At 43.4% G+C, this 26,220-nt stretch overlaps 1 long non-coding RNA gene across 1 annotated transcript in view; it reads right to left on the minus strand.

The window, feature by feature from the left end:
- Window positions 1-15,939: 15,939 nt before the first annotated feature.
- The window catches only part of LOC132591908 (uncharacterized), an 82,049-nt gene continuing 71,768 nt past the window's right edge, over window positions 15,940-26,220 (minus strand). Inside the window, exon 4 of the long non-coding RNA XR_009557369.1 lies at window positions 15,940-16,255. This is a non-coding gene — a long non-coding RNA (uncharacterized LOC132591908). The remainder of the gene's footprint in view (window positions 16,256-26,220) is intronic.

Below are 26,220 nucleotides of genomic sequence, written 5' to 3' on the forward strand. Positions count from 1 at the left end.
TAAATAATATGCAGGAGATGGTGACCCAGTTGGAGATGAGCCCGGACACTGGTGCCAGCGTTTGCACATTTCTTTGTAATGAATGGCATGGGACATTTAACATCTCCAAGCAATAAAATTGACAATCTCAGTTTTACAGCTCATTAGAAAGGCTGTAACTCCAGAAGCATTGGCTCTGTTAGCACAATATCTGGGTAACCAGCTAAACCTCTTCAAAACTGCCGTACCCTTTTGCCTCTATAGAAGTGGCATCCTGATCAATTCACACCAGTTCCAACTTCAAGTACCACACAGTTACACGTCCCTCTTGGACCCAAATTAAAAACCAAAAAGGGCCAAACATTATTACTACAACCATCACTCAAGATGCACCCCCCCCCAATTTTGTTTTTACTAATATGGAGGGATGGGAGAATATGCCAATTTCAGTTTATCATTTTTCCAGGCTTAAGGCCAGTTCTCCACATTTCCAGATCAGTTTATGGTGTTTTATAAAGTCATCATGAAAATTAATCAGAATTTTAGTGGGAATTTCTCCTACTGTAACTATTTTTGTATGAATTTTGCTTAATATATACATTTTTGCAAAATAATCCCCCAGTTTAATGCATTTTAATGCCATTTTCACCATTATATTCTTTCATATGCATACTTTACCCCTTTGTGCACACATTACTTGCCTGAAGAACTGCATTGGAACATTTATAGTACAAATTTGGAAGGGTGGGTTTGTTCCAGTTCACATCTTGTTTCAGGAAGTGCAAATTAGGTAAATCCAGGGCATTATTATTTTTTTAGCTGGACCTCAATGGAACTCAGTTTCAGCACCTTTCAGGCGGGCATTGCTTTTATAAGAGAACATGGGAGGTGTTCACCGTGAGTTCTAGAAAAAAAAGCACTGGATAAGTTTCACCTGTATATGCAAACTGAATTGAATTTGTCTCCCATCCCTCACTAGTATGAAAAAAATGACTCTTACAAAGGGGAAATAAAAGACTAAGGAAGACAAGTCACATTCTAGTGACTAGACTGTGTGAATATGCAGACGGGATAAAGCAGGCCTGCATAACTCATTACCCACAAGCTAAACTCAGTCAACCAGTCATATGTGGTCATCCTGGGTTGGCAAATGCTTGACAACCCCATTATTTTTGAAGTTCCAAGCCGATAGCAAAAACAGGAGGAGGCTTGTTCATTGAAAGTCTATAGCTCAGCATCAGAGCATGTGTACTGCACACAGGTTGACTACATGGGATCTTGGAGAACTGCTGTCAACAGTACTGCGTTAGATGGACCAGTGGTCTGCTTTAGGATAAGGTAGCTTCCTATGTTCCTGTGCAGCTTACACTAAATGAACGTTGATCACAGAATATGCAGACCCAACATATATATGAAAAGGTGTGTTCAGGATCATGGTGAGGCATTCTGAGGTAGACTGCACTCAACCCAAAGTAAAGGAAAGACATATATCTGCCTGTAGTAATCATTGTGGATCAAAACCCACAGAGGATCCTCTACTAACTGCAAGCTAATTCACCTCAAGATCAATGGCTATAGGTACTGGTCATGGTGGCTATGCTTTGTCTTCACTGTTGGAGGCAGCAAAGCTCCTGAGTACCAGTTGTTGGAAACCACAGGTGGAGAGAATGCTCTGGTGCTTATAAGGAACCAGGTTAAAAACCAAACCAAACCACCCAGGCCTTGGAAGTTTAATTCTCTGCATTTGTTTATTGTGGTGAATTTACTCTTTTAGTTTGTTTAAGTCACTTTGAGTTAATTTTTTAAAGCAAGTGGTAAACAACAACAGCAGCAACAACAACTGAATGGAGTTATTAATATTTAGAGTCATGGTTGACTTTTAAAAAGTCCTAATTATTTCTAATTATTCTTATTAATTATTATGGTCTGAAGCTCAACATCAAAAAAACCAAGATCATGGCCACTGGTCCCATCACCTCCTGGCAAATAGAAGGGGAAGAAATGGAGGCAGTGAGAGATTTTACTTTCTTGGGTTCCATGATCACTGCAGATGGTGACAGCAGTCACGAAATTAAAAGACGCCTGCTTCTTGGGAGAAAAGCAATGACAAACCTAGACAGCATCTTAAAAAGCAGAGACACCACCTTGCCTACAAAGGTCCGTATAGTTAAAGCTATGGTTTTCCCAGTAGTGATGTATGGAAGTGAGAGCTGGACCATAAAGAAGACTGATCGCCGAAGAATTGATGCTTTTGAATTATGGTGCTAGAGGAGACTCTTGAGAGTCCCATGGACTGCAAGAAGATCAAACCTATCCATTCTTAAGGAAATCAGCCCTGAGTGCTCACTGGAAGGACAGATCGTGAAGATGAGGCTCCAATACTTTGGCCACCTCATGAGAAGAGAAGAATCCTTGGAAAAGACCCTGATGTTGAGAAAGATTGAGGGCACAAGGAGAAGGGGACGATAGAGGACAAGATGGTTGGACAGTGTTCTCGAAGCTATGAACATGAGTTTGACCAAAGTGCGGGAGGCAGTGCAAGACAGGAGTGCCTGGCGTGCTATGGTCCATGGGGTCACGAAGAGTCGGACACGACTAAACGACTAAACAACAACAACAATTATTTCTAAGGGCCCCAGTTCACAGATTTTTTTTGTATGCTTCACCCTGGAGGAAGGAAGTTTTGATAGGGCCTATTCTTTGCTCAGGCCCCAGGTTCAATTCCTATCATTTCCAGGTAGGGTTAATAAAGATTCATCCCAGAAAGCTGCTGCCAGTTAGTGAAGACAATATTGAGCTATATGGACCAATGTCCCAGAACAATGCAGCTTCTTAGATATAGTACTATACTTTGAGTGCAATGGATCTACCGCTGTCTGTTTTTGCATGGGGAACTTGTGGGCTTCCAGCTATTCTTGCACTACAGCTCCCATCCTTCCTGCCAATGGCCACCCTGGCTGGGACTGCTGGGAGTTGGAGTCCAATCGCATCTGGATGGCCCAATTCCCACACTGCATGGTATGCTATATTGACAAACCTTATCCCTAGACTGGTGCTGCCCCCTTTTCTATCTGTTAAAAAAAATTGCAGGTGCAAAATCATCTGCTCTTTAGCCAAGTGTTGTGTGGATTTTGTGATGTGATACTCTTCTGCTTGAGATTAGTCCACCATGCCGCTGAAGTTATTCTTTCACATCCTAATGAAAACAAGATACAGCTTTTTGCCAGAGGAACATGCATATGCTGAGAATTCTTAGCCTTTATTAATCACACTGCACTCACAGAGTGCTTACTGACACCACATATGTCCAAACATATGGTTTAGGAATTGCTTAGGCATATTGGGGGTAGGGTGGAAGTGGGCAGGAGCGAGGCTACTGAAGCTGGCTCAGAGCAAGGAATCAGGGAGAGAGACCAATGAAGATAACACCTCAAGGACCTCACAGACAAATGAAAGGAACAGAACAGAACAAAACAAGACCCCTGGGCTTCCCCTCCTATGGCTAACACAAATATCAAAACATCAGCAGACTTTCATAAAAGCAGAACGGGCCCAAGAGAGCAGGGAGGCATAAAAAGGAATAGTATTGATACAATCTGTGCTTTCTGAAACAAAGGGGGGGGGCTCACAGTCCTCACACAGAAAAGAAATATGACTAGATAAAACAAGCAATTTTGAATTTTTCAGATAAGGCTGATGAGAGAAGGGTTTAACCTAAGACTTTCAACATTGCTAGCTCACTTAGGGATTGAACAGTTTTTGTCAACTGATCTATTATTAGCAGTCTTGTCAAGGCTGTTAATAGTTACCAATGCACAGCTGGTATTGATAATACCCTAGTGAGGTGATTTATAAGTGGTTCAGAATTGACTGTTTCATAGTTTCCTGCTCTGCACCTTTAATGGATACAACCATAAGATTTTGAAGACAGAGTTTCTTCGAAATGCCCCAAACTAGTTTTGCCAGTTTGGTGACACCTCAGCATCATCTGTAACCAATGACAATTAAAAGGAGAGAGTAAAGGCCTCTTTTTCCAGTCTGCATGGATACCTTTGGCAAGAATATCGTATTTTCTGCCTCACACCTGTTGTTTCACCATTGTAGCCTTAGCATCAGTTTTGTCCAAAGTTGGCTCATATGCCATTAATGAGCCGATATACCATTAATCTGTGGATCTTGGACATGGCATTCAACTAGGAACCCAAGGTTGAGAAAGGCTGAACTATATACACTGTGTGTGAATAAATACATTTTTTGACTGTCCTGGATCTCCAACCATTCAGCTTCATCAGATGATCCTGGATTCAAGTATTACGAGAGAGTGGAGTAACTTTCTATCTTTGTAACCTTTAGGCAATCAGAGGCAAAGGAAGGATTTCCCATCCACACTGAGTATTTCAGAGAAATAAAGCTGATGGGCATGATTCAGTTCCTGGATACTGAAAAGAAGAGAAAAGATGGGGAAGCTGTGGCCCTCCAGGTGTTGTTGGAATCCAGCTCCCACCAGTCCCTGTCAGCATAGCCAATGGTTGGGGAATCTGTAAATGGCAGTTCAACAACATCTGAAGGATTCCTTATACCTATTCTAAAGGTATATCTTCACAGATCTCTAGAACCAAGATAAAAAATTGCTAGAAACAATTAGGCCAGAAATGTGGTATCCCAATGTTATTGGTCTTCTCCCATCATTCCTAGCACTGGCCAAGCTGGTCATGCCTGATGGAACTGTAGCCAAACAACATCTTTAGGGCCACAGTTTCCAATCCCCTATTTTAGGATGATAAATACTGATGTCTACTTATCCACATTCAGCCGATGTACCTTTCCCCCTTTTCTGGTTGGGAAAATCTCCTTGCAAAATATATCTCTGCCAAAGGCACAGGAGCACCCTTCAAAGTCAGGAGGAATTACTTTAACCACAGCAGAGGATCCCAAGGTCATGCAATTATCCCAAGGTCATGCAGAGTTGTGTTGTGCTAACGTGGGCATTCTTTGTTGGGATATTTTAGGCATCAGGAGTTTGGTTGCATTCTTCCAACCTATTTCTTTTTGAGAAGTTAAACCCTGATGGGATCTCACCTGGCTGTCATCTTATACATAGCCAAGGTAACAATGAATAGTAAAATATGAAAATCTAATCTGCCTTACTAACACACAGTATAACTTCTTTTCATATGTGACCTCACACGTTCAGCTGCTCAGCGAGAAGAGGCTAAACATTACTTTCAAAGTCTTAATTCAATTTCAGAGAGCTTGATGTGAAATCTCACAGAACAATGAGGATCTCTTTCTAAAAGGAATAGACCACAAAGCTGTCCTTGATGAGTTCTTTGATTTCGTATTCACATATATTCAAACATTCTCTACAGATGCTTCCTTCAAATCAGCTGGGGATTGGGGTTCTATACAAACAATGCACATTACAACTTTGCTGCATTTCTATATCAATGAAAAGTTTCTTTCCCCTGAATAAGCCCTCACCCTTTCTGTAGGCTTCAGTGAACAATGGATGAATTAATTGTTCCGATTTAAGGAAGGGGAAAATGGTTTTACTTTTATACTGAAGGGGCGGGGGGGGGAACCCTCCACAATGGCATTATTGTGATCCCCATGTGTGGAGGTATGATCCCTATACATTCATATTTTAATACATTTATAGTGAGAAGGCTGTGACCGATTTAAGAATCTTTACTCATTTACAATGCAATGCCATACATGTCTATTCAGAAGTAAGTCTCATTGTGCTCAGTGGGGCTTTCTCTCAGATATGTGTACATGACGGATGGCAGCCTCAGTGTTGCTTTGCAACCAAGTGAGTGACCAGTCAGCTGAATTAAAAAAAAATATTATTATTATTATTATTAGTAGTAGTAATATACAAGAACCAAGGTCACCACAAAAAAATAAACAAATGTGCCCTGTGCCATCAGACCTACTGATTAAAATCAGCCTCTTCAAATTAATTTGCAGTTGACAAATCTATCAGTTATACAAACTAATAGTGCCTGTTCTACACATGTTTACTCATTAAGTTCAATGGCCCTTAAAGGCCCTTATAGGGAAGGTGATAACCTGATTCACTCCTTGTCCAGCCTGAGCACCATCTGGCACTCTGCTCTCTCCATAGCATAATGGTACTCATTCTGCCATGGACCTATCTAAGAACCTAACACTGGAGAGAAGACTAGAATAGTGATGGACACTGAGAACATCTGCTTTCACCTTGATGCTTTGGGAAAGGCTGTGGGGGCTGCTTCCATGGACTCCTTGTCACCACAGCTACCTTTCTGAGCAGAGTTTATTAGGAGTCTGTTTTCATACAGTCTCCAGTAAACTAGCCCCAACAACACTTCAAACTATTGCAAGGAGTCTCCGAAGTTGCAAAAAATGTTCTGGGGAATGATTGAATGCAGGACACATGCAAACGGATTGGCATATGGGAACTTTCTGCATGGTAAAGGCTGTAATGGTGCAGGAAGCAACAGAATGAGACTGGGCCTAGCCCATAATCCCCACTCTAACTAAAAGAACACCAGAAGACAATAAAATACATCACCTTATTCCCACTCTCTCAAGTACATTCACAGTTAACAGACTTTAACAGTTCATTGGATTTCCCCCCCTTAGTGATATTTTTTACAGGATGGAAAATAAGTGCTAGAATGTTATTTATAGCTGCACAATATTTGATGGAGGTTCTCAGATACCATGGTGTACAGAGACACCTTGAGTACACAAACAGGACAGATTTTAATCTATCAAGATGAAACATATGTGCTAAACCCAGACTCTAGAGACAAACATATTCTAATCTAGTGCATTCTCTCTGCTTGAAAGATGCGGGTGACCTCCATTCGACCTTACCATCAAATGTATCAGACATTAAATATTGTTATCTGTCTGAAAACCTATTGTTTGTTTACTGCCTGCATATATATATGAATAATCAATAGCAATTACCTCTTTGATACTGGTTGCTATTTTTAGGTCATTTTCTTTTAGATATGTTATCAAGACAGATTTCTATCTTTTATACCTTGCAAAATGAGTTCATAAAAATTACTAGGAATGGGGAAACACATTTTTAAGTCCATGCCTTTCAATTCCAGCAACTTCAGAGATTCCATAAGAACTTAAATTTTTTAGAGTGTGTCACCTAAACACCCCTGCCTGATCCAGCACCACCAACCTGGCGAAATAGAACTGAGCATCATCTACACGTTGTTGTTTAGTCGTTTAGTCGTGTCCGACTCTTCGTGACCCCATGGACCATAGCACGCCAGGCACTCCTGTCTTCCACTGCCTCCCGCAGTTTGGTCAAACTCATGTTCGTAGCTTCGAGAACACTGTCCAACCATCTTGTCCTCTGTCGTCCCCTTCTCCTAGTGCCCTCAATCTTTCCCAACATCAGGGTCTTTTCCAAGGATTCTTCTCTTCTCATGAGGTGGCCAAAGTATTGGAGCCTCAGCTTCACGATCTGTCCTTCCAGGGAGCACTCAGGGCTGATTTCCTTAAGAATGGATAGGTTTGATCTTCTAGCAGTCCATGGGACTCTCAAGAGTCTCCTCCAGCACCATAATTCAAAAGCATCATCTACACATCCACATGTTAATTCAGTGGTTCCATGTTAACATAAATGCTAAGGGGATGAACAGTAGACCCTGAACACCACGTTCCGAAATCAGGAACCCAGATAAATATGTCCAGTTCTCAATCCTGTCACTAATCCAGAAGGATATAATGGCCAATTGTATCAAAAATATCTGAGATCAAGAATCAACAAAGCCCAACTTCTCCTGTTTCTCTCCCAGCAATTGGGAGATTTTCGAGGAGTGATGCAATGAAAGTCCTCTCCAGTCCCCAAATGTTTTAGCTATTGTACCTAGCTGATGATGATCTGAGTTCATTTGGTCACTAAATAATACAGTGCTATTTTTTCAGTTTCCAATAACGTATTATTATCCCAGACAAATTAGCGTCTAAAATTAAGGGCATCACAGATTTGTTCATATATTACCACCTGTCTAGTCATCTCATCCTACAATTAACAGCCTTTCATTTTAGCATCTGTGATGGGTGAGTGTCCCTCATTTGGACTTTTCAATGATTTTCTGCTGGCAAAATGAGTGGAAAAAGAAAATGCAAAAAGCAGACCCTGGACTCTGTAAACCACATGTTGACCCTCTACCACTCCTTTTAATAGAAAACTCAGTTGGTAGTGCCACTAGAATTGTAGCCAAAAATGGGAGCACCATGAAACAAGACAGAGGTATCAGTATGCTTGGGGGAACCCCAAAGTTTACAGAAGTACAAAAATGAAACAAAAACCTTATGAGGGGCAACTCCCCAAAACAGCTTGGTGATGACTGAGATCAGGGGTGATGGAATGTAGAGAGACTGATGGAAAAGAAGATTAGGATTGTGGTAGTGGGGAGAGGAGTGCCTTGTTGACAGGGGTGCCAACTTGAATAAAATATTGGGGGACTCAGGTAAGCCCAGCCCCTCATAATCAGTCACATGATGCAGTGCACACACACCGTTTGAATGACAGCACCCATTAACTCCCCCCCCCCAGCCTCCTCAGATGTTTTATTGGGGGGGGGCTGAAGGGACATCGCCCCCTAGGATTTGGCTTCTATGCTTGTTGGAAGGAATGTCTGGCTGGCATCTGGAACAAAAGCACTTCCTTTGGGTGGAAGAATAAGCCACAATAATTTTCTTGCAAACTCTCTTTGTACAGCTACACTATTAGACCATCCTTAAGATGCTTCAAAAGTACATCCAATACCCTTAGTTGTGGGTATCAAGGTTGTTCCACATAAGAATATAACAGGAAACTCATATTCACAACAACAACAATCCTTTTCAGATGCTATAGGGTTCGATGAGGGGTTCAAATGTCCTACTGAATGGATGCAGATTAGGGAAGGAGACACTCCCCTTCTCACTTAAGGCATATAAACTCTGTAAGAGTTAAAACTATCAGCCTTTTAGCTGCAATTGCTTGGGAAATCTAAGAAACAAAATCAGCAAAGTTTTTGAAATTGGTAGTTAAAACCAGCATTTGGAAAGGTTCAGTCCGCCATCTTGATTCAAAATGGCATCCAACTGCATCCAAACACAAACAAAAAATTCTTTCCTTGACTTCAGGAGCCAACATGCAAAACTTGTTTACTCTATATTAATAAGTGCCCAAATGCGTAGCAAATGAACAACTTTCTCCAAATATGTAGCAGATGAGATAATGCAGAGAATAATGCTGTGGTGTGTTTACTATAAACACATTTCAGATAGCTTTGTGTAACATTTAGATACTGGCACCAAACTATGCATTAGATGTGAATGCTATTTTAGAACATTTATTATTGTTAAACACATTTGGATGGAGGTGTTGAATAAAGGCACAATGTTTTTCTAACCTTGGGGAGGGGAGACAACAGCAAAGTGCTAAGGATCCATCTAAAAGGGATTAGATGGTGAAGGTATGCCAGGATAAAAACAAAGCAAAACACTGCAGAGTTGCCTCCAGCAGTCTCCTGAGCTGAACTCTGAAATAACAACATATCTGCTCAGGTTCATCCAAACCATTAAAGGCTGCAGCAGCAGAATAATTTCTCACAAAGTAGTTCACAATTCACAGGTACAATAGCAGAAAGCACAATGAAAACAAGGCGTCTTGTGGCTAGAAGAGCAGGCAGCTCCATGACACGCACAGCACAGCACAGCACAGCACAGCACAGCACATGCAGTTTTCTTACGGTAGTTATATCAGGTTTCACACAACCTACCAATGGGAGAGGCTGGTCCTTAAGAGAACTCTGATGCCTTAGCAAAGGCAAGGAGTAGTTTCTTGCTCAGCTCAGCTCCAGTCTCAGATCCTGAGGTTCCTCGGGTGGCTGCTCATGCATCACCCAAAAAGAGAGGAAACCCGATGGCAAAAAGAGGACAGATTTGCATAAAATTTACACATGCACATTTATAGATTTAGAAATATTTACTATAATTTCAAAGAGAAACATAATATATAAAATATATTATAATAATATAGTAATATAGGAAAGACTGTGGCCAGGTGGCCCATATGTTGGAATAGCTGATGGCTGGAGAATCACACCAAAGAGTGAAAGTGAAGTGTACATGGGGTTTTCAGGGCAGTTAGTGGGTGTAATGTAAAGGGGTCACTCTGGGTGCAAAGCTAGTTAACAGTTTGGGTTGCTTCCAGAGAACCTTGGGTGCAAACTAGGGTCACTCTGAGGGTGCTGCTTAGCAACCGGGTAGAATGGCAAGAAGAATCCTTTGGCCTGAGTTTGCTTGTATAGAAAGAGGCTAGCCTGTCCCGTGTGTTAGTTGCAGCTGTGCTCTTTGTTTCTGCCAGAGGTCTTGCCTAATCTGCTTTATTCACCTGAACTGTTTGTGACTCAGGGAAGTCTGCAAAGTTCCTTACTTCCAGGAGTCAATCTGCTCTGTTCATCCACTCCTACTAATGCTACCTGCTCAGTCTGCTGTCCCAGCTGCTAGCTGTTGAAAGGCAACTTGCAGGGCCCTTGCTACCGTGTTTCCCCTTTTTTAAGACGTAGTCAGAAAGTAAGCCATGGCAGCATTTTTTAGCATTAGTGAAATCTAAGACACCCCCCGAAAATAAGACATACCTCCATGCGAGACCGCCGAGCACCCCAGCCAGCCAGAGGGGCCTGGAACCGGCTGCTGTTGCTGCAGTGAACGCATGGAGCGCCCTGCAGCGCCTGGCCTCTTCTTTTCTTTTCTTTTTTTTGGGCTGCCCGAGGCCTGCCGCCCCGCCACCGGAACCGGCAGCTGCAGAGCGGAGCGCTCCGAAGCAGCGAGCGCTCGGAGCGCCCTGCAGCGCCTGGCTTCTTCTTTTGCGGGGGGGGGGAGCTGCCTGAGGCCTGCCGCCCCGCCGCTGTAACCGGCGGCTGCAGAGCGGAGCGCTCCGAAGCGCCGAGCGCTCGGAGCGCCCTGCAGCGCCTGGCCTCTTCTTTTTTTGGGGGGGGAGGAGCTGCCCGAGGCCTGCCGCCCCGCCGCCGGAACCGGCGGCTGCAGAGCAGAGCGCTCCGGAGCGCCCTGCAGCGCCTGGCCTCTTCTTTTTGGGGGGGGGAGCTGCCCGAGGCCTGCCGCCCCGCCGCCGGAACCGGCGGCTGCAGAGCGGAGCACTCCGAAGCGCCGAGCGCTCGGAGGGCTCTGCAGAGCCTGGCCTCTTCTTTTGGGGGGAGAGCTGCCCGAGGCCTGCCCCCCGCCGCCAGAAGCGGCGGCTGCATAGCGGAGCGCTCCGAAGCGCCAAGCGCTCAGAGCGCCTTGCAGCGCCTGGCCTCTTCTTTTGGGGGGAGAGCTGCCCGAGGCCTGCCCCCCGCCGCCGGAACCGGCGGTCTGCAGCGCTGAGCGTCTGGAGCGCCCAGCAGCGCTGGGCGGAGCGCCGAGCCAGCAGCCTGCCGCCTCGGTGCCGCGCAGAGCGCCCAGCAGCACCCCGAGCCAGTGGCCTGGCCCTTCCGAGGAGGCCTTAAGGTACAAGACATCCCCTGAAAATAAGACACCGTCTGTTTTTTTGAGTAAAAAAAGTTATAAGACGGTGTCTTAAAAAGGGGAAAACACGGTACCCCTCCTTGGGGCTGTTTATCTTTAAACTGGACTTGCTGAGCAGTCCTTTGAACGGAGTGTGTCTTCAAATGAAGGGCTGTTCTCTGATAGTCCTCTGGGAAGGGCTACAATTTGTATCCCACTCTGGGATAAATCAGTCTCATATAACCAACATGTTTAACTCTAAACAAAATTAAAAAATCCTTCCAGCAGCACCTTAGAGACCAACTAAGTTTGTCATAGGTATGAGCTTTCATGTGCATGCACACTTCTTCAGATACACTGAAACAAAAGTCACCAGACTGTTATGTATAGTCAGAGGGTTGATGGGAATGGGTGATGGACTTCCTGGATTATAGAAAAACATAGGCCAAATCTTGACTAGGGTTATGAGACCATCATTATGTAATGAATGAAAACAGTTGCATGTAAACACAAGGACCTGTATGTCTCACATAGCCAACGATTACACAAACAAGGCCCAGAGAGTAGATAAAGCATCTATTCGATGGTGAGGCTTTTTATCTACAGATACGGGGAAAGAAAAGCAGAGAAAATTCAAACAAGGCAAATACAGCTTTGTTCATTCACTTTCCACTCAGGAGCGCACCACAGCTATTTCACTAGCAACAGTTACTATGTAGGGCAAGTGTCTCCAAAACTGAATTAGTAACACAATAGCAGTAAGTAGAGGCAATCTCCTGCCTGACTTTCTGTTTTTGCCTTGGGTTAAAGATGACAGACGTTTCTAAGACATCTAGTCTAGAACAGCAAGGGCACAAGGACATTTATGAAGGTTGGGTTTCTTTTTAGGTGCAAATATAATGAATAGGTATTCCTCAGCAAACATTAATAAAGAGAAGTGAGAGATTTCACATGTTGCAGAAAAGGCATTTATCTTCTTTGGTGCCCAGATTTTTCTTTTCTTTTGGCCAAGTGGCTTAAATCTCATCCATCACCATAAAAATTGTAAATCTTTGGACTGAATGGAGAACAGTCTTCATTCCCAGGACTATATCCTCTTGCTTCTCTGCATGAAATAGAACTTTGTGAAGTTTAGAAGTTTGTGCAGAAATTACAACACTAAAAGATATGGCTACAGAAACTTTCGTTTCACTTGTAATGGAAAACAAGCAGCAACAAGAATCCATATTACACCTGTCTATATGCAAATAGAAATCTATTGTAATCTATTTAGCCCATTTAACCTACTTATACTCCTCCTTTATATCACAATAAGGAAGGTGGGTAAAACAACCCAGTGAACAATTAAATTGCAGTAATAGTGGATATTTTGCACCAGTAAGAGGACGGACAAGATGACCTTTAAGGCAACTTCAAATTCCATTAAATGCATCATTCGTTTGCATATGTATCACAATATAAAGTAGCCTCAAAGCTGTGCATATAATAATAACTGCAACAACTATTGGCATAATTACCGTGACTTTTGAGAGATTGGTGGTCATAATGGCATTGCAGTCTAAGAACAACAACCTGCATTTCCTTTTTGAATGTCACCTTTATGAAGAATTTCAGCCTCCATAAACAAACTTAGAGGCTACCAAGATGACTCAGTGGCACACCTTATCCCATTGCTATTAGCGTCTGAGCAAAACCACTCTAATGTGGCAAGAATAAGATGATGGCTAGACAAGCTAATCTAGGAATATATAATCATCTTAAAATGAGGGGGCAAATACTATAAATAAGTCATTTTCTTCCCCCAGAGCATCTCCTAGACTACTTTACTCTACAGCCTCACTTGGTGAACTGTTTGTGCATTAGCTAAAATGTCTTTATAAACAAATAGATGGAATGAATGTAATGTATATAGAAGTTTACATTGACATGGGACTGTATGAGACATATTGATGCTAAGCTGTTGTTTCAACAACACAGGCGCAGGTAATGAGAGGTCTAGTGCATTTCCCAGCGGTGGCTGACACATCGAATTGTATGGGGGGTGGGGGTATGAGGGCTGAGTCCTAATATATCTCCATTCAATTATAACACACTTGCAAACACAATTTTTCAACAGCCTCGCTTCAGATACTGCATTGCAAATACTGTGAGCTCAGTCCTTGCAACAAACCAATGGCTTTCCTCTCAGTGATGCAGATGTAAGGTAAAGGTACCCCTGACCCTTATGTCCAGTCACGGACAACTCTGGGATTGCACGCTCATCTTGCTCTAGATGCAGATGTAACTAGTCCCAATTGTCCACTTTGTGAGTGGTACCATAATCTTGTTTTATTATGTCTATGAGCTTAAAGCTGAAATAAAGTGATTTGGATTTGGAATCCAGGATGCAAAAGTTGCCCCTTGGCTTTGAGCCACAGGACAAGTGCCCCTGTGGTCTCGCCTTTTGGCTTGTGCCTCCGGCAGGAATGAAACTGATATGCCACATACAGCAATAGCCAGTGTCCACTGGACCTGGTGAGATTGCTATCATAAAAATCCTCATGACAATTCATCATTATTTTAGTGCACATTTTCTCTAATATACACATTGTTGCAAGCAATTTCCCCATATACAATGCATTTTGATGCTTTTTTTTTAAACCCCAAACTATTCATTTTCTGCATGCAGAGCATTGGATACATCCCATGGGCTCATAAAATGCAAAATATCATATATAAATACAAACCCAACTAAATTTCTCCCTCATCCCTCATCCCTGCCACTGACACACAAAGAAGCTATCTGCTATTTTTGTCACAGAGAATTGCAACCTGGATGTGCTGAGTATTCAAAACCAGCCCCTACATGCATGTTCAAAGTTGTGAATGTAATTTCAACAGATATGGAGATACCAGCTTGGGAACTCTCCTGCAGTGCTCATTGGATCATACTTGAAAAGCCTCCAAAAAGATGCAGCATTCTACTGAAGCTGTAACTAATTTGGGCTAATGCTTAAGGATGGAGGAAAGATGCATCTGGTCCACATTTTAAAAGGGAACCAATCTAATTTATGATTCTGGACTTGCATGCAGATCAGAAAGCAATCAGATTATGCCAGGCATCCCCAAACTTCGGCCCTCCAGATGTTTTGGACTACAATTCCCATCATCCCTGACCACTGGTCCTGTTAGCTAGGGATCATGGGAGTTGTAGGCCAAAACATCTGGAGGGCCGCAGTTTGGGGATGCCTGGATTATGCTATTCTTCAAATGCTGTGATGCAGTTTCTTTTTAAAAAATAAAAATTGAAAAATCATGAGCGAAGGCACAAACAAAACCCATGTTTCGGGGAAAACATAATGGGAAGTATCCAATTTTGTTAAAAAAATTTTTTTTGAGAGGGAGAAGGTTACATATAACATGGATACAAAGTGCACACAAATTAGATAGAATTTAAATGCGAAGTTTTCATTCTTATTTTTAAATCTATGTTTTTGTGTGTGTTGTGTGTGCAAAACTGGCCTGGAATGACACTAGGCTAATCCATCAACCCCTATTGATGATTTAACATATGGTACTGTTGGAGGGTGTTGCTGGACTTGCACCTCTATCCACCACTGTGCTCCCTTCCTTGGAATTCCACTGATCTTCCTCAGTTTTGCATCTATCTTAGTGGTGCGCACTTGCTAGTCAAATATGTCTGTGCTCAATAGAGTTTTCCCTGGTCTTTCCTGCTGCAACTACTTACTGATGTTAAAACAATACATTCTTGTGGTTTCAGTTGCATTTTTGCACTTGGTGTATGTTTGTTAGATGTAACATGAAGTCAATCAAAAACAAACGTTGGCAAATGATGAGTCCAAAATATACAAAGAAAAATGGTTGTGAAGGGGCAGGATCATCTGATATTAGTTGTTTTCCAAAACACTCAACGATATGGCACTTCAAAAGCAGCTGCTGTAATGGGGCCTCATTCAAACGCTTGCTTACAGAAGAGAGGATTATGGTTGGTCACAGCTCAAAGATGCATACTCAATAAATTGTCCTGCCTATGGAACTATTCTAGACATTTCACACCACAAGAATTGTTGCAGATGTATAGAGGCACCAACAATCCTTATTCATCTCTACTTTTCATTCTTGTATAGCTCCCAGGAGAGTCACTGCATAGGAAATGAAGGGCAGGAATTGGGAGGAGGGAGCACTCAAAAGGCTAAATGCTTACATGCAACATATTCTAGCAGGACATATTCTACATATCATAATAGGCCTTGCCTACCTGAAAGCTGATGTCACCCATCCAATTTTATGGGAAAAGAAGTCATCTGAAGGCTCTTAGAAATCAGCCACAAACTGCAGTTTATGTCTTTATTGCTTCTTATAGAGTGCAGAGAAGTGATGAACTGGTGATCTCTGGGCCATGGAAGACTTTGCCATTTTGCCTGGTTCCGAGAAAGCACCATTCTATATTGGGAAAGCAAATTCTTCCTTGTGCAGCAACAGCTTATATATATCCAGCCCAGATAGATAGCTTCCACGCTACTCCCTCTTCAAGTCTTACTTCAGGGATGGGGAAACTATGGCCTTCCACATGGTTTTTGACTCCAGCTCCCATCAGCATAATCCAGCATGGGACCCTTGCCCTAGATTCTTAGATGTATGGTTCCAGCCTTCCTAGGTGTTACAGCAGTAGATTTTTACGGAAGACTGTGTGTATATACTGGCCTCTGAGTAACTGGTGCTGAAGTGCATCATCCCCCAGGCATTAGAATTTTGGCCATCCCTAAAATGAAAAACAAATACAGTGACTGTAACAATTCCATACAATCCAGCAACTCTGCACATGCCAAAGTTATTTCCAGGTGTCCAATAAATTAACTTTTCAGCTGCTTTGCATCACCAAACAGTGAAACTCATCCTGTGCATCAATTAATTCTAATAATGTTACGTAGTGTAGCATACTAAATGTGCTGAGTGATTGGCAGTCAAGAGCACTATGGAAACATCTGTGTTCACAATTGACATCAGACTGAGAACATGAATGAAGTTTATTTGGAGGTAGATGTGGTGTTGTCAGCATAAGAAGATATAACGGAAGTGACAAAGAAAACAGATGATTTTCATTGTCATCATCATCATCAATCATCACCGTCATTTTTTACTTTGAAGTATTATTAGCTAATTGGGTGTTGATGACCTTGTTATGAATGAAAGTTCAAAAAGAATAACTGACAGCCAGTGTGGTATAGTGGTTAAGAGTGGTAGACTTGTAATCTGGTGAACCGGCTTCGCGTCTCCGCTCCTCCACATGCAGCTGTTGGGTGACCTTGGGCTAGTCACACTTCTTTGAAGTCTCTCAGCCCCACCCACCTCACAGAGTGTTTGTTGTGGGGGAGGAAGGGAAAGGAGAATGTTAGCCGCTTTGAGACTCCTTTGGGTAGTGATAAAGCGTGATATCAAATCCAAACTCTGCTTTAGACTATGGCTGCAAAAACAACAATGCAAAAATGACACCTTAAAATTATGAACTCATTTATTATCAGAATGGCCTATAGTGGATGGGAACCATGCCTTTTGACATGGTCGTTGAAAAAATAATATTGTACCTTTATTTTAACCCAAATGAAAGGTTGCCACTGTTATTATAATAGTTATTATTCCCTCTTATGTTTCCTACAGACCCCACCCTTTCCATATTTTTGCTTTGTTCTTCCTCTTTTGTGTTTATTTATTCTACTAGTGGGAGGAAATAGGTGGTAAGAGACTCTCCTACTTCAGGCTAGAAAACCTGCTTCCAGAGGGTGGCATGATCCTATAATTGCCTCTACCTTGATGAACACCATGGCAATTGGCGCTTCAGGAAAGATATCAACACCTACAATCAAATGCATCTAATCCAAGGGAAACCAACTCAGTCAGGGTGGCAAGATAAGGCTTAGACCTCAGGGGCATCTGAGGAAATCACATGATTCATAGTTAACAAACCAAACAGAACTAAAAGATAAAACTTAGCTGCTCTCTCACTAGTACTTATGATGAAGAATATTAATTTAAAGTAGCTTAATTTAGCAGCTAGGTAGCTTCTGCAGCTCTGAAAGAGAGTGAGTCTCATTTTCATAAACAGCAACAAAGGACTGGGTTGGATCTGATAGGTCTCGCCAAAGCCGAGTCCTATGTAATCTTATATACTGATTCCTCTTCCAGAGTGCTTTAACAATCAATTCCTTTCCCCAGGGACCTTTGGGAACTGTTGCTCTGGGAGGGGAATAGAAGTCTTCTAGGAACTTGCAGCACCCTAAACAAACTACACTTCCCAGGATTATTGCAGTGGTGGTGGTGGGGAGCCACCACTATTTAAAGTAGTATGATACTGCTTTAAGTAAATAGGGTGGATAGGGCCTGGCTAGTCCAAAATCTCTCTCTCCATCTCTCCATCATTTATTTCAAATCCCACCCTTCCTCCAAAATGTCCAGCCCTGACTAGACAGAGGCCCAAAATGTCCAGCCCTGACAGCGGTAGAGGAAGCTGCTTGGGCGCCTGGGGCGGCGTGCACTGTGGGGCCTCTTGAGTCTGCCTGCCTCCTCCCACTCAGTCACCCTACAGCTGGGGGGGGGGAGGCAGCGGGTGGACCGTTTGGGCAGCACGGAGCCTGCGTGTGCCCAAGGCAATGCGTCTCTCCCAGGCTCGAGCGTGCTGCAGGCACCGCGGTGAGTGCCACCTGGCATTTTGTCACACCCCCCCAATGGTGACACCCGGGGCGGCCTGCACCCACCACATCCCTCTTCCTCTGCCCCTGTAAAATGAGAATGCACCGTAAACTCAGTGGGTTAGCACAAGTAGTACTGTATATAGGAGGCGGCACCAATGTTAGCCTGCCTGGCACTGGGATGCAGTCTGAAGTTGCGGTGGCACTTGAAGTGTCCTCAGCACTTGTATAAAAAGTCCAAAAACTGTAATTAGGGGGGGGAATACAAATGTTCATGAATCAAATAATCATAGCACTGGTTTTCCCCTATCTGTCCCCAGACTCCAGCAAATATTCCCCCATCCCCCATTTCTCTCTCTCTCTTACACACAAACTTCCTGACAGCCTGGTGTGCTTAAAGATAAAAGCTTGTGGTTTTCCACAAGCTATTTCCACTCTGATGTAACTTCTGTTAACAGTACATCTGTGGTTTCTATATCACAACAATTACGTAGGCCCTTTAGCTGTAGATCAGGGTTCCATCAAAACATTAATTACAAGTAGTGTAGCAATGAAGACCGGCTCATGTTAACCTACTTGCTGTCTAAGTAGCCAACATCATTCTTTAGTTTACCTATGTTGATCTAACAACCCCCAACTGCCCCCAATGAAATTGGGACATCCTGTTTTTGGGGTGCCATCCTCTCCACATGTGACTCATGTGGGAACATGGCTAGGAAGTCCACACTTCTCTCTCCGGAGTTGGAAGCTGAAGTACAAACTCTGGGGTGCCTCATGTCCCACTTGTTGGCGTCCCATAGGCATCTGGTTGGCCCATAGCTGCCAAGTTATCCCTTTTTTACAGGGATTTTCCCTTATGCTGAATAGGCTTCCTCGCGAGAAAAGGGAAAACTTGGCAGCTATGGGTTGGCCACTATGGGAAATATGATGCTGGACTAACGAGGCCTTTGGGCAGATCCACACCATAGATGGAACACTCATTTAAAGCATGAGAGGTCCCTGAAAGAATCTTGGGAACTGTAGTTTCCCCCTTCACAGATCTCTGATCCCCAGTACCCTTAACAAATTGCAGTTCCAGGATTCTCTGGGGGAAGTCATGTGTTTAGCTGGAGCAACCCAATAAAATAATCATCGCCATCATCATCATCATCATCATCATCATCATCATCATCATCATCATTTGTGTGTCTGATGTGCTTGAAATGTATGGTGTGGATCTGCCTTGTCTGATCCAGTGTGAAGAGGAGGAGGAGGAGTTTGGATTTGATATCCCGCCTTATCACTACCCAAAGGAATCTCAAAGCGGCTAACATTCTCCTTTCCCTTCCTCTCCCACAACAGAACTCTGTGAGGTGAGTGGGGCTGAGAGACTTCAGAGAAGTGTGACTAGCCCAAGGTCAACCAGCACCTGCATGTGGAGGAGCTGGGACGTGAACCCGGTTCACCAGATTACGAGTCTCCCGCTCTTAACCACTACACCACACTGGCTCTTATGTGTGAGTCTTATGTTCTTTCATCACTGCATGAAACATGATCCTCTTGGGAGAACAACAATATGACATCCTCTTATTCTCAAAATGTGTGAGAGAAGAGACCTTAGATCTGTGACAGCACATCCACTGCATGCAGAAGCCACCTGGTTCAATCCCTGGCATCTCTACTTAAAAAGATCAAGTAGAAGATAATGGGAGAAACCCTCTGCCTGGTGATACCCAGTCAGAACAGACAAATAGTCTAACCTGGTTTTTAACTGTGCTGAATGCTACTTCACAGGGTTGTTGTGAGAATGTTGAAAGGAATAGAGCTATGCATGCCACTTTGAGCTCCTTAACCATACCTGCACATACACATATGCCTTGAGTGCATTGGCAGAAAGGTGGTATAGAAATGCAAGCAATAAATAAATAAATCTGCTGAGGACAATACTATGTACATCTGAAAAAAATGGGCTTAGGGTTGTGTACACTCTCCAGTTTATTCTGTACCCAGTGCACTGCATAGAGAAGTGATATTAGCACAATATATTATCAGTCCATATCTATTCTGTAGTTTCTTATGATAAATGCATCAAAATGCAGTATTCCCCCAAACTAGCATCAATCTGGATTTAGAAAAAGAATGACCTAGCTACACTTTAAGCCAGTATTGTGTTTCCAACCCTAGTTCACAAGGTTATGCTGCAATAAATTTATTTGTTTTTAAGATACCACAAGACTCCTTGCCGATCTTGTTAACAGTGAATTTAAAGGCTAGTTATGGATTTGCAGAAAAAAGTAAACCCCCCCATATTCCACCCCACCCCCACCCCTTCATAACTATTTGACTGAATGCCTCTATGGGGGAGAATCAATAGGAGGAGGAGAAAAAGCAATTTAAAGTTAGTAAATAAAAAAGTATGAAAATCTTACTTTAAAAGATTGGATTTGAAGTTTAGTGCAGCACATCTACCTCTCCCCAGGATATCCTGAAAAGCAATTTGTGGCAACTGTGCACAGCTGTTTAAGGCTAAAGGGTCTACCCAGAACAGTTTCAGCTGGTGAGGTATTTGAAGGCTAAAAGGACAAAATGGAGCTGAGTCTATTCTCCCCACAAATATAATACCAGCTATTGCTAGGGTGCTGAACACTTCAAATGTGAGCGATGCTAGAATCTGGTCCTAGAAAACTTTGATACATAATTGTTTGACTTCTCTAGTTACTTAATCTCTTGGAGTTTCTGCTATTTCATCCATCAGGAAAACGGAATCCATATTGCATTGACCTTGTGGCTGCTGCAAGCCTCTGACACTGATTGGCTGAGCAGGTGGGCTGGCTCAGAAAGTCCCATTTCTCAAGGAAGGAAGCAATTTGCCGTCCAGCTTCTTTGAGGGAGTGTAAAGTTGTTCATTTTTCTGGGATTAAAGCTTCACAGAGTTGGTCCAAAGGGAACTGGAAAGTTGGGGAGTCATGAGAATTTTAGCAGAGGTGATTTAACACTTGCAAGTAGAATTGAGGACATCGTGATTGCCTGCTTGCCTGCTTCAATTTTGCTCATACCCTCCCCCTAATTTCTATCTGCTAACCTACTTTCCTCATCTTCCATAGAGTAAAGAACTGAGTCCCCCAGACTTGGCATCTCCTTATTCCCATGACTGTCTCTTGGAAAATAAGCTGGCAGTTCCATCACTACATTTGGCAGCGTGCTCAGTTTACAAAGAGTTTGGGAAAGGAAGCAGGGCCCTTCCATCTTTAAAGCCACTTCCTCTACCACTTGCTTCCCTGCCCCATCTTCCAGTGAGTCTCCCCACCCCTTGGAGATGGGGATGGGACAGAGGCATCAGAGGGAATTAGGTCCTTCCAGTATTCTTTCAAATGCTCCTGCCCTGGATTTCTGAGCATTTCGATGGCACACTGAGGGCCTGATTCCTTTTGCAGGTGAGCCCAAAATCAAAAGAGGTGGATAGGCTAAACAACACAAAGACCAGAGGCATGGGGACTGAAGGTGCTGTGCAGGGGAGGCAATGGCCAGTGGAAGAACAATAAGAATGAGGGTTAATAAAGTATGTGGTTTGATATAAAGGACCTAAGAGATGGGCCAGAAACTAATCAGAGAGTAGTCTTCAAAGGAATTGTTCAAATCTTTGGGGCTTTGCATGTGATAAGTGGTTCCACATGTTTTGTATTTGGTGTAGAGCAGGGTTTCCCAAACATGGGTCTCCAACTGGTTAGGGACTATAACTCCCATCACCCCTAGCTAGCAGGCCAGAAGTCAGGGATGATGGGAATTGTAGAAACCCCGGTGAGTCATCAGGTAAAAGATGGGTAAGGTAATATATGTGGGTAGCCCTAAGGCAGCTGTAGGAAGACAGGAGCTGAAGATTCAAATCTTTGCAATGCCACAACAATTCATCTGTTTAATGTAAGTGATCCTACAAGGTGGCCTGCTGGAAGTTATATTCTTTCTTCATTTTCTTCCTTGGTTCCATAAACCTATCTTAGAGGTGTGAAGAGGGAAACTTCATATTGCAAGCAAGCCTTCGAAATATATTGCTGGGCTGCATGAGCAGATGCCACAGGCAGCCTGTAAATCATCCTGATTTTGATGCAAGGTCTTATAATGGCAAAATCCCGCTTCACTAAAATGCCCACTCTAATGTTGAATCACCACTATGTCAATATTTATCATATTATTTGGCTACAGTTAGGACTTTTCATTTGCCAAGTGTGCTAGCAAGATTGTGACTTCACACACACTGCTTGCAGGCAGGGAGAGCAAGCAGACAGAATCAAGGTGCATGACTGATGTTCAGCTGTAATCCCAGCAGGATCCCACACCCTATTCTCCTATTTCATCAGCCGCCAACTGAGAGCAAGCAGAAAAGTCACTGAACAGGAGACGGGAGATGGAGAATAGCTGTGTGCAAATTTTCCTCAATATTGAAATGTAATCACTGCTCTTTACAGTCTGCTTCTTTCATACCACTTATTGGCTGCAAGGTAGAGATTGGAGTTTTATGGCATTTCTCTGCAGAAGGAGTCACTTTTGCATCAGGAAAGTAAGAGCAAAGGCCCATAAATTCAATGTTCAAACATTGTCTTCAACCCAAGTGATGCTCATAACAGGTACAGCAGTAGGATAAACACAACAACATAAGACGACCTGGCTGGATCACAACAAAGGCCTATATTGCCCAGCATTCTGTTCTCACAGTGGCCAACCAGATGCCTGAGGGATGCCCTCAATGAGGACCTGAGCACAACAGCACTCAGTACAGTATTCAGAGGTTTACTGCCTCTGGCAGATAGCCTTCATAGAGAGACAAAGGCCCTCGGGATGTAGCTTGGAAGTCCCAGGAAAAGAGAACGAATATTTCCACTGAGAAAGACACACACTAAAATTGCTCCCAAGTGCCTTGAAATGTGTGTGGCAGTGAGGAAGAGGTAATTTTGCCCTCAAATATATTGTGAGGACAAGAGATCAGCAATGGAACACAGACAGATGAAAAATATTTGCATACCTGAAGTGCCTTTCCATCACCAGAGAAGTGCCATAGCTCAGAGCTGCACCACATTCATTGAATCTGAAAGATCCTAGACTTGGTTCTTGACTATCTCTAGGTGAGGCTGGGAGAGACTCCTGTCTGAAACACTGGGAGCTGCTGCCAGTCCATGTAGGTGTTACTGAACTAGATGGGCCTGACTTAGTGTGAGGCAGCTTCTTCTGCTCCACTTCTGAGAAGTCACAGCCACCCACCACATATCCGAAATTAGGGGGCAATCAGACTAGACAGAGGGCAGCATTCTGAGGTGAGCCAGGAACCAGAAGCTGAAGGAGAAGTCAGTCACCAGGAACAAACGAGGCCCTCTTAGATGCATTGTGTCCAAGAATATCCAATAGAGTGGCAGAGCAAAGAAGGGCGTATAGATTCAAAGAGGCAGGGAAGGGCCATAGCAAAGTGGCATAGCAACTGCATTGCATGTAGAAGGCCACCAATCCATGGTATCTCTAGATAGGGCTTTGAGAAACCCGTGCCTGAAAGCCTAGAGCACCACGGCTAGCAGACAATATAGCCAACACTGAACTGAATGGAGCAATGGACTGACTCCTGTGTTACTAAAACTGGCTCTGTGGAGAGCTGCAACATGATGTGGCTCATGATCACGAGGGGCAGTTGGTTAGGGCTTCTCAGCTTCATGGTTTTCAAGGAACAATGTTTAATTATCCCATGGTAAAAGGAGGCAAGATCATGAGAAATGGTTTTGGTTTGTGCTGAAACAATTTCTCAGTACAGTATAGCAACCAATAGGGATGTGGTGGCTGTGTGTTAATGCTTACAGAGTGTGTGTGTTTCCTTTTAAAAAAGAGGGAAGCCTTTGCCTATTATGCCATTCATCTTCCTGCCAATGCCCCATGGTTCACTTGAACGGAATTTCTGTTGTTCTGTCTGATGTAACTTCAACTGCTCCAAGGAATGAAGCATCCCTTCTTCCCTCTTGAGATATTAGTTTACATTTTAATGGATCTTCCTGTCAGATCATGTTTTTCCTGATATTTAGCCTGAGTTTTCCATTTCATCTTTTCAACACGTTAACTAGGTCCTTTATGCATACCACTCTATAGCAACCTAAAACAAGCCTTTGTCTCCAGCAACTTTGGTAAAAGCCCACCGGCTTTTGTTATTTCATTTTTAATGTTGTATTTACTCCTGTCTTAGCTCATGGTACATATTTTATCTGTCTCTGGGTAGTTACCAGTTCTGTCAATATCATTATTGTGATGGTTGATGTACAGCAAAGGACATAGGACTGACCTGCAGTAAGTCATTTGGAGCTTTGATTCAGGACATCTTGCTCTGTCCGTGTCACTGATTAGTAGTCATTTTTTATTTAATTGTTTTTCTTGTTAAGAGGCAGGGGTGGGGAACATCAGGCCCAAGGTCCAAATAGAATCAAAGAATCGTAGAGTTGTAGAGCTGGAAGGGATCCTGAAAGCCATCTAGTCCAACCCCCTGCAATGGCCCTTCAGAACTCTCCACATTGCACCTTCCCCCCAAGCTCTGCCCCATACCAGCCCTGCCTTTTACCACCCACGAGTGGTTTTTAATTTTTGACTGGCGGCAATGCGTCTTTGAACTCTGATAATGTCACTTGCTGGTGTGGATGGAGGATAGAGAACGGTGTGGGTAGAAACTAGCCTCCTGTACACAAGTGATGTTTGCATTTGTGGCCCTGCCCACCGCTGACATGTGACCCCTGGAAAGGAATGTGGGTCTTATGCTGAGAAAGTCTTCCCACCCACCCTATTAAAAGCATTTATAATCCACCCTTCACCCAAACATCCCAGGGCAGAAAATAATGCACATGGAAACAAAAATTAACAGTATTAAACTGAAACAAAATACAGCAAGAACTGTATAATTCGCAGTACAATTCACCCGCCCTGTGGAACACCCTCCCACCAGATGTCAAAGAGAACAACTACTACCAGACTGAAGGCAACCCTGTTTAGGGAAGCTTTTAATGTTTGACGGACTACTGTATTTTAATATTTTGTTGGAAGCCCCCCAGAGTGGCTGGGACATAAATAAAATTATTATTATTATTATTATTATTATTATTATTAAGCAATAAAACTGCAAGATGGCAGCAGCCGTAAAAACAAAGTGCTTGACATAGCCAGTACACCTCACTCCTTTCCATAAAGATCTGGAGAAGGAGGTGTGTTGGGGTGGAGGGAAGATAAAGCATAGAGGCCCACTCCTAGGGGCCAAGGCACTTTCAGCCCCCCAATGTATTTTTGAGGGGGCCAAGCCCCCTCAATTTTCAGAGGGTGTTTTGCTCCACCCCCTGACTCCTTGTGACATCATGTGACATCAGGAGGTTGTGCGACGTTACATATGGCCCCCTCAATCATCTGGAGAAGCTAGTGCCTCTAAGCTAGAAGCTTAGCCTCAATTCTTGCACGGACCAATAGAACATTTTACATGGTGTGACTGAACAAGAAATGTGTGAGGTGTGGGAAGGGAAGGTGTGGAGTCTGCCTCTTTGGATGTGCACACTGACTCTGAGGGAGTGGGCCCCGGGCCAAAAAACCTCTAGGGTTTAGAGCAGAGGCAGTCAGTGGGGTGCTCTCCAGACGTTGTGGAGCACAACTCCCATCACTTCTGACTAGTCACCATGCTGGCTGGGCCTGATGGGAGTTGGAATCCAAACAGCTGAAGGGTACCATGTTGGTTGTCCCTGATCTGGATTGTTCAGAAGACGCCCTGCATAAACCTGAGTTTCCCTCACATATCTTCCTGTGCAGAGATCATGAAGGAGAATGACAGCTTCCAGTGACCAAGTTACTGCATTTCTCTTTGGTAAATCTTGAGGCAATGCAGAAAGAATAAAACAATACAGGCCGGTCCCTTCTCAGACTGAGTTTGGTTGTGTTCCGTTGTAAGGAGAAATAGGTTTCCATGGTCGTTAACCACAAAATTCATTTTATAATGGCTAGCCCAGGTTTTAAACAAAACCTCTCTGGATCATTTTCAGATGCTGTTGCTGGGTCATTCATGTGG

Source organism: Zootoca vivipara, chromosome 3 (assembly GCF_963506605.1).
Source record: "Zootoca vivipara chromosome 3, rZooViv1.1, whole genome shotgun sequence".
In the NCBI taxonomy this organism is placed as follows: Eukaryota; Metazoa; Chordata; class Lepidosauria; order Squamata; family Lacertidae; genus Zootoca; species Zootoca vivipara.